We start from the raw sequence: 9,752 nt of genomic DNA, 5'->3' as shown, positions 1-9,752 counted from the left end.
TCTCTTCACCACTCCAAGGGCACGGCGCGGATTGAAGGGAATAATTCCTACTGCCTTCCAGGCACTAAGAATGTTCTTGAGAGTAAATGCCAGTCACCGGGCTGGCATTAATATCCTGTTTTTTACTAGTTTAGTATTAATTTAATCAGAAAAGAGAGTAAATACAAGCGGAAGAAATTCCCCTTTATTCATTCCTGCATGCCCTTTACGAATAAAGTCATCCAAGCCATTACTATAATGGCGCTGTAAGGGACTAAAACTCCAACGTCTAGCGGTTGAAGTATGTGGGTTGAGTGAGCCGGGAGCCAGAGTGGAATAATCTTCACATATAAGCAAAAATCGAAAAATTCCCATTTGAAATGGGATGAGTGCCCATCCAGTAGTAAAAGGCGATACTGATCCCCAGTACAATAGGCCTGTCAGTCTACATTTAGATTTTTTTTATTACTCTTAAGTTGATGCCAATACTCACCTCTCCTGTGTTTCCACATCAAAGATGTCCCTCAATCACTTTAACCCCAGTCTTTCATTACTCCACCCCTTCTCTGATACTCCAAAGATAGCCAAATCCTTTTTTTAACTTAGCATAGCAGCCCATATAATGGGCTTGTCTTTATTAATAATCATGGGACGTAGTACTCGCCCATCCCCAGATACGGTCTCAATTACCGTGACCCACTCTCTTGACCCATCCTGGGTTTTTTTGGCTGAGCGTGATTCTTTTTTATACATTACTTTGTAGCGCAAAGCAACTCCCATCATGAAACCCTTCTCATCCATGTTGTACATATTTGAATGCGAAATATTGTAAAATTTAACCACATCCTGAAGCTAGTAGTAAAATTAGTTGACACTTTCACCAGTATTATATTATCGCAATCATACCTTATTGAAATAGTCCTTCAACAGGTTAGGATCACTCGCAAGGGCACTCTGACGATCGAGTCGGGTACAGGGCTTCGTGGCTTAGGTGGGATGTCGGTTCAGACACCATGTGATCCAGCTTTTCCCCAATGACTGATCCTTTATCCTCTGAGCCACAATGGTGTCTGGCATTCCCTTCACCACAGTCAACCGGGCTGGATGCTCCCACTCATCCAACCGCTCACACTATCGGACTATTGAGTTTTCCTCGTACTCTGACAAGGCCTGCAGCTTGAGATGTACTACCTCTCGGGATACTCTACCCTGCAGCCTTCCCCATAGTGTTGAGTACACAACCACGTGCTTCTCAGCAGAGGCACGAATATAGGACTCATCACTATGCTGATAGTGACTAATCGCCCTTTGGATACTTTCTTCAGCTTGGTTCTTCTTCCGTGGCTTGATTACTGGCATTCCCTAAAATTTGATCTGGTTTTATGGAGATTAGCGATCTACAGACCCCCCTAGTACCATAAGCGGGGTGTGCATTACACGGTGCCTTGGCGCCAAGCCGGATCCCTGTGAAGAGCTGCCTCCCGGTAAAATACGTTACTACTTTGAACTGTGCTGTAGGGTATAGCACCATATTGAATCAGGAATCTGGTGTTTATTGACCTCAGGTCGTTGTGAGGGTATGAAAAGTGGTGGAAGCTGTTAAGAGCAGGGCAATCGGATACATAGGATTTACCCGAAGTAGGGTAACACTACTCCAAATTGAAAATCTTGGGTTTCCAACACTCTCCTCCAGCCTCCTTATGGGGGTGCGTATGTCATCATATATATCAATCTCAGTTCCATCCTGCGACTATAGTACAAGCGAATAGAAGGCAACAGAAAAACATTGTATATATCACCACGGTCTGTCCAACAAAATCCTGCTCCCAGGGTGCATGGGAGGGGACCTTCATTTAGGTCTAGCAAGTGGAATGGAGTGAATCTATCAACTACTCAGAGAAATGCTAGGCTTCAAAGATGTGGTACCTTTAGTATGGGCTGTAGGAAATAAGACGTTTTTACAGAAAGAGATAGTATTGAACAGTAAAGAATCTCAATGAGAACTCAATATATTGGGATGTACCACAAGAGTCTAGAACTCCAAAGGACACTACATAGAAGCCAATAGACTTCCTAGAGTACTACACCTTGGTTTCAGAATACGTTGTATCCATGTAGGCTATTCCCAATACCTCAATCGCATTATAAAAGCTATTGCCTGGAGGAACCAAAAGTTCCTCACCGTGCTATTAATTATCTATATGGCAGAACAGCTTCCTGCGAATTAGTAAGAAGCTTTCTATAAAATATCAATCAGTTAGGTAAGCAGTTCTCAAGGTTGAAATCAGGTGATTCAAAATAGTATCATTGACAATTACTATTACAGATTCAGTCAGTTGATGAAAGCTGATTATTTCATTAATGGCAAACACAATTGGAGCCAACTCAGTTGGACTGAATACCCTTCCGTAGGTCCAAAGACTCTAATAATTGCATATTTACTATTGGAGACCACATGGTACCTACATGGTTCTATCACAATTAACAAACAGGGTGTGATAGCTTTCAGGACCTAGAGGTGTTCGTACCTGGAAAGAATACACCTACCTTGCAAGTTATTATCGGAGGAGTACATTGTTGTATAATAGGTTGATGTAGTCCGCTAACACTCAGATGTGAAATATAAATATTGAAGTCCCTCGCAAGGTTTAGACATCCTTGAGCAATGGAGAAAAGACTTCAACAATAGAAGATGGTTTTTACGATTCTATTATACCTAAAATATTCTACTTGCCTCTTAGTAGTCATGAATGAAAGGAATAAATCCATGGATTGTTAGACAATATCCATCTATTGAAATGAATCTTGGTTGGCGTAGACTATTCTGAAGCCTATCTGGTTGTCTCTGCCTACCATTATATTGTAGATATTCTTGACCACAATGCTCTCTGGTCTAAATCGGTTACCACTTTCCATGGATTCGATCTGCATGTTTAGTGAAGTTAAGAATATTAAGGTCAGCCAAGATATACTCAAAGAACTGTCCTAAGCAATTCAATTTTCTAGCCACTGACTAAGGTACACTTATCATCTATCATTCAAATGTTATCACGCCCATTTGAGCTTTCAGAACTACCATTCATGATACAAGAAGCATTTTCGTGGTATACCAACTCCGATCTAGTTGCTCCTATGGAGCCATTTCAGAAGCATTATGAAACCAGGTACGGATCAGGATTTATTTGGAAACTCTTCCATGACTGGAATACCGGTGAGGAAAGTTCTCTTACCAGTAAATTCTCTGCTCCTATACCTCTACGGTAGAGACTCAGAAGACACCTCAATACCCATTAATACTACATCCTAACCCACGATGCGGCCTGGATACAAGGTATCCAGCCACATATTCTAGACAAACAGAAAGCTGCACAAACCCCAGCTTTATAACCCGGTTAAAGGAAAAAGAAGAAGCTAACAAATGAGTAAATGAGATGTTACAAACTCCAAAGTAGATTACTGCTGGGCAACCAACTGACACCTCTGGAGATGATCACTCTCCAGGTTACTCTCATTGGTACTCTCCACCTCTCGCTATCTGGAAACCTTTTTTCAGGACCAGCAGGCAAGCCTGCAGTATACCTCCCTCCTCCCAAGCCCCCTTCCTAATTTCTACATTCTCCACAGCATGTGCAACCACCCATGCAGTGGACCTCGCGAAATTGACTATTAGGAGATGATTAGTCACATGTCAAATCTAGCGGAATATTTCAACCAGTATTGATATTACTAACATTATCTTTAATACTCTATCAGCCAACCCAAAGGCTAATATATGATGGGTGATACAAGTTCAGCAAAGATTGCTGGCTGGACAAGACATTCATGATAGTAATATTGTAGTTATGTTACATCAGTGTACAGTTGTTGCAGCAAATATCCAAGAAATCCAAGAAAGCATCAATCGGAAAAGTGGTGCCAAATTGGCCTTGCCTCATGCATGACAATAGGATTATCATGGTGTAACCACCCAACTGCAGTGAGAGGTACTCGAATGAGAGTTCACACTAGAATAAGCTTTCCAGTACTTCAGAGCACAATAAACTCTATAGAACCAAGTATTGTGACCTGTGATTTCCAATTTGTCTGTCCGACAAGAAAGGGAGGTAGAAATCAAGAGTCAGTTCACTCGCACCATCAAAAGAAATCAAATCTACATATCTGTCACTTTACCTTGATGCTCGAAACAATCAAAGTACTAGGTAGTGGACAGCTGATTATTTAGTATACTATGTTAGAATCAGTCTCAGAAGAATGGGAAGATACTGCAGAAAGGGTAAAATCTGAAGAGGCACGTACTTAGGACAAAGGAAAATAAAGGGTGGAAGAAGTGTAAACACCAATAATACCAGTTGGCAATCTGGATAATGGGAGTGACGATGGGGATGATCATGGATATAGAGGAAAACAGGGAGGAGGACAATCCAAATTTAAATAGAGATTAATACCCAAACAATGTAGAACAGCCGATATGCTTGCTAAAGCACTAGCCCAGACAGTCAAACGACTGGCAAACCTACCCTGATTTTTAAAGCAAAGACTAGTCAATGTGCTTATCATTAGTTAATCCAAGGTGTAGATTACTTCAAACGCAATCCTAGGATTTGAGATGATGATCGGGAAGGTATCACCAATGCTCTTAGAAAAGTCAAAGAGGATTACATTTGCCCAATAGCAGTATGATATCAGCGGGCAGTAGATTGTCTCTATAGAGAAGAGCAAGACCGCAAACTGTGATTGTAGACGTACTTGAAACTCGAATTCTCCAGTGGGAACGTCCCTCTCGAAGAAGGATGTATGATCATAAGCGAACCTGTATCAGTTGCGTCTACCAAAAATATTCCGACATTTATGGAACAGATGTAAAATTTGAATCTCTAAGCTCGCCTAAGATGACCTGCCCTGTATAGGATACGTGACAGGAAATTACGCACAAAGATTAGATGGCAACTTTGCTTAAGCAAATATAATAGTGACAGAGAATGGTAAAAAGTGTTGTTTTTCACCGATACGTTTTATGTGGCGTTCCCAACATGAACTGATTATGTCATTGATTACGATAGAACTTTAAGGGAATTACGAGTATCAGTCTGTCATTACCGCGTGAATATGGCAGATTGTGTTTAGGTGTCAACTTTGTTTTTGTATAGTTGTTTAGTTGCATGGTGTCACTTGCATAGTTATGACTTGCCTGTCTGTAACATAAATAGCCCTCACGAGCCCGCTAGTGGAGGAGGTAGAGGGATGTTGAATGCAAGAGGATTAATCTGCACGAGAGAGACCATTTGATCATTGATTCTTTCCAGGTAATGAGCTCGGCCTAGCACTCTGTAAATCAAAATCGTATTGTTTGATCTTGGGGGAGCAGGATTACCTACGCGATCAAAGCAAGATGTCTGAGCCATTAAGTCGAGCTACCAGGGCCAGTAATGCTGGAAAAAGGTCCAATAGAAACACAACCTTACTGACACAATCCATTCAGAGGTTGGGTAGCTCTATGGCAACTGGAAAAAGCAATTACAAAGTCTGGTAATTTAGGATTGTCCGAATCCCAATGGAGAAAGTACTCTTGTCTGCTGTACAGGATAAGGCTACTAGTACGATATAGGATAAACAAGTATTCACTATGATTACTCTTCATACAAAGGATTCCCAGATCCCACATATTCAGAATACTACGACGGCTTAAGAGGCATGGATAGGACTCAAGAAGGTGCACCAGGGTATTGTCATGAATGGAAGGATCATATTGGTTGAAAGGCTTTGTGCATGGGGAATGTTCGAGAGAGATGATATGGCCAAGAATCTTAACCAGCTTTGTGCAGTTGGTGGCCAACTACGTAACCTTTGGGCAGGAGAGACAGGGATCACTGACAGTGAGGTAGTAACAATTATTATGCTCAGTTTACCAGAGTCCTACAAGCCATTAGTAATGGCATTTCATTCTGGTGCCGATTCTGTCACAGTTGATAGCCTGGCAGCAAGGCTCCTCCAGGAGGCAGGAGGGCAGCAGATTGGACAGGTAGCTTGCGCTGTGCCAGGTTGCAGTCCCACCCGCCAGACTACGTTTACAGTACGTGAAGTACCCAGAAATGAGGAGTGCCAGTCACATCGTAGAGGCTGCATGGAATCTGACTACGAGAGGGGACATTAACGTACCAAAGGTCGTGGGTATTATGTGAAAAACAAGACTGGGCTCAGTTCTACTGGCCATAGTGGCCCTAGGGTATACCAGGGAAAGGTAGATACAAGATGCTTTCATTGAGGAAAGGAAGGACAGTGGAAGTTGAACTGTTTTAAAAGAAAGTGAGAAGAAGAAATATCAGGTGGTCGAAATGAATCTTGTAGTTTTACCTTTTTAGCATGAGGTCCAAGGCACACTCCAGCTAGAGAGTGGATTATTGACTCTAGTGTGAGTCAACATCTTTGCGGTGACAGAAGACAGTGTATCAACTTCAAAGCTATAAGCAGCGACCGACTAATCATGATTGCAGATGGCGCAAAGGTTCGATTAGAGGTCCAGGGAAATGTCCTTGTAATGTAATGAATTGGGAAGATTACCTAAAGCTAGGTCTGGTATGTGCGAGAAATTGGAGGGAACTTGATATCAGCATCACGCATGGTAGATGTGAGATATGTAGTAGAATTCCAAAAGGAGACTTTGAAAGTCCATGATGGGACAAGAAGTACTATATCGCAATACAGAGACAGAAGCCTATACCATGTAGGAAGAGCAAGCCAAGCTCTAGAAAAAGTCTCAGGTGTCAGTGCCAATATAGGCATATGTGCAAACCAGTCCGCAGAAGCGACATCGGAAATATGGCACTGCAGACTTTGCCGTAGGAGGCAAGACTCAATATCAGTACAGCATATTACAACGGAAGTAAAAGACATAGAAATTTGTGGCAAAATTCATACCTGGTAGAGTGATCTGTAGTATTTGTCCAAGATGGTAACAGCACAAGGAACCAAGCACAGGGATATGGGAGAAGGCAGAAGGAATATTGGATATTATGCATTCTGACATATGTGATCCTATGCCGACTGCAAGGATAGATGGTGAAAGATAATTTGTTACCTTCACAGATCAAAAATGTGGAAGAGTTTGTGTTACTTTATTACACTCTAAGAACCACGCATTGTCTGCTTTCCAGGAATATAAGGTAAGGGCAGAAAAGATAATGGGGGCGCTAATTAAGGTCCTACATACAGATGGCAGTGGAGAATACAAGAATCTGCAATTTAAGCAGTATTTGGATGTAGCTGGATTATAGCACATAGTTAGCCCAGTGTACCATCCAGCTCAGAATCGATTAGCTGAGAGAATGAATAGGACGCTCATGGAGCGCTCCCGATGCATGATGCAAGATTCAGGATTGGGGCATGAGTTTTGCGTTATGCAGTACTTACTGCAGTACGAGTATACAATCAGCTCTCGTCAGGGAGTCACAGTGGTATTTCTTCTATAGAGTATTGGAGTCGGAAGAAACAGGAGAGCAGACATTTGGGCATTTTTGTATTGACAACCAGGGTCTTTATACCTAGATAGAAACGTTGAAGGTTAGACTCCAAGTCAGTTAAGTGTATTCTCATATGATAAGAGGAAGATTCACAATCCAAGACGTAATACCTATATGATCCCATAAGAAAATTGGTAGTCTCATATAGAGATGTGATTATAGATGAGGTCCCATCGGTAATAGAACAAGAAAGGTCAATGCTTAGAGGTTGATGCTGATTGGAATGTGATTCCAGTCCGTGAAGATGTACATGACAACAATATACCTGAAGAAATGTTTGAGCCCTTGGATGCAGTTATACCGGCAACGAAGTCAGATTATACTGAGAGTGGACTACGTAACGAGATACAGGTCTGGCCATGATGTCAAGAAGAGCAAAGAGACAGAGGACGGCACTGCAATCAGAATGCAGATTCAGGAACGCAGGGAATATGCAAGTCTAACGGGAATTGAAAGCCATTCTAGCATTTTGGGACAGCTAAAAATATAGCACTGATAGCCGGTTCCGAAGAAAGAGAGCCTCAGACCTTGACCGCGGGATTGAACTGCAAAAGGACAGAAAAATGGAAAAAGGCATCGGAATCTGAAGTGTCGTCACTGGCATGCAATGACACATGGGAGTTAGGATGGCTTCCGGCCAACCATGAAGTCATTGGATGTCGATGTCTGTTTAAGAAAATTAAGATTCATGGTAAAAGGCACGTCTTGTTGCACAAGGTACAGTTAGCGAGCTGGCATTGATTAACAGGAAATATTTGCACCGGTAGTGACATTTACAACTATAAGAATCGTCCTTGCCATATGTTGTGGAAATGACTGGGAAATTGATGGAATGGATGTCAAGACCGCATTCCTAAAAGGTGAACTCAGTGAAACTGTTTACATGGAAATCCCAGAGGGACCTGAGGTACCTAATAGTAGTAAGGTGTCAGAATACAACATACCATGGTCTGTTGCTTACACAAAGCAATATAGAACTTGAGGCAGTTACCAAGACTCTGGTATGGTAGAATCTACGAATTCTTCCAGACACATGGCTTCTGTAGTATCGATTTTGATCACAGCTTATTTATCCATGAGAAGAAGGTAGTTGTCTTTTTTCTCTATGGGGATGATCTGCTCCTAGCAACTCCGAACTGAGCAATAACCCAATAGATAGCGGGGATCCTGGAATCTGAGTTTGAGATGACGCATCTCAGGGTACTCAAGTTGTTCTTAGGATTAGAGATTGAAAGAAACTGGAGAGCATACACCCTGCATCTCTCTCAAAGTATGTATATTGATAGGATTCTCTTAGCTCATAGAATGAGCAATTGTAATCCAGCATCCATTCCAGCAGATCTAGCGACTCATTTGAAGAGGAGTGATGAAGGCATTAACGCTATGGGAGCCAATGTTCAGGGTTGTCAATTGGTGGTAGTATCACTCATGTATGTGATGCTTGGATCCAGGCCCGATATAGCCTATGCAGTTGGCAAAGTCAGTTAGTACCCTACGAATCCAGACGGTGTACATTTGACAGTAGTAAAGAGAATATTTCAGTACCTCACAGGGACATCGAATCGTAGGCTTTAGTATAAAGCAAATAGAAAGAGAATTGGATTCACGGATGCTGACTGGGAATCCGGAGATGACAGAAGATCCATGGCAGGGTACATATTTCTCCTATGTGCTGCAGCATTAATCAGACCACAGTTGCGCTGTCCTTAATGCAGGCAGAATTTATGGCTCTCAGGCATGGAGTGAAGGAATCAACTTGGCTGCAAGGTCTACTTCATGATGTTGGCGCATAGACCTACGAAGTAGAAGTCAGGAAAATTGCAGTAGACAATCAAGGTGCTATCGCACTGGCAAAGAAAACCGAATTTCATGAGAGAACGAAACCCATTGATATTCAGTATCACTTTATTCATCAACATGTCGACACTGCGAAGGTTCAGCACACGTATTACTCCACAGAACAGATGAGAGCCAATATTTTTACTAAGGCTCTCCCGCTACCTGCATTTCAGAGACATTACTTAGGCTTAGGTATAGCAGATCAAGTAGTAGTTTTAAGGGAGGAGAACGGCTAGAACACAAGATTCTAGATAGAAATATACAACACACCAGTGAGCATAGGTGTTGTTTTTCACCAACATGTATTATGTGGCCTTCCCGACATGAACTAGTTATGTTATTGATTACGATAGAACTTGGAGGTTATTACAAGTATGAGTTTGTCATTACCGTGTGAACTTGGCAGATTATATTTAG

Source organism: Tuber melanosporum (assembly GCF_000151645.1).
Source record: "Tuber melanosporum whole genome shotgun sequence assembly, scaffold_123, strain Mel28".
Lineage (NCBI taxonomy): Eukaryota > Fungi > Ascomycota > Pezizomycetes > Pezizales > Tuberaceae > Tuber > Tuber melanosporum.
Note: the sequence above shows the minus strand (reverse complement) of the source record.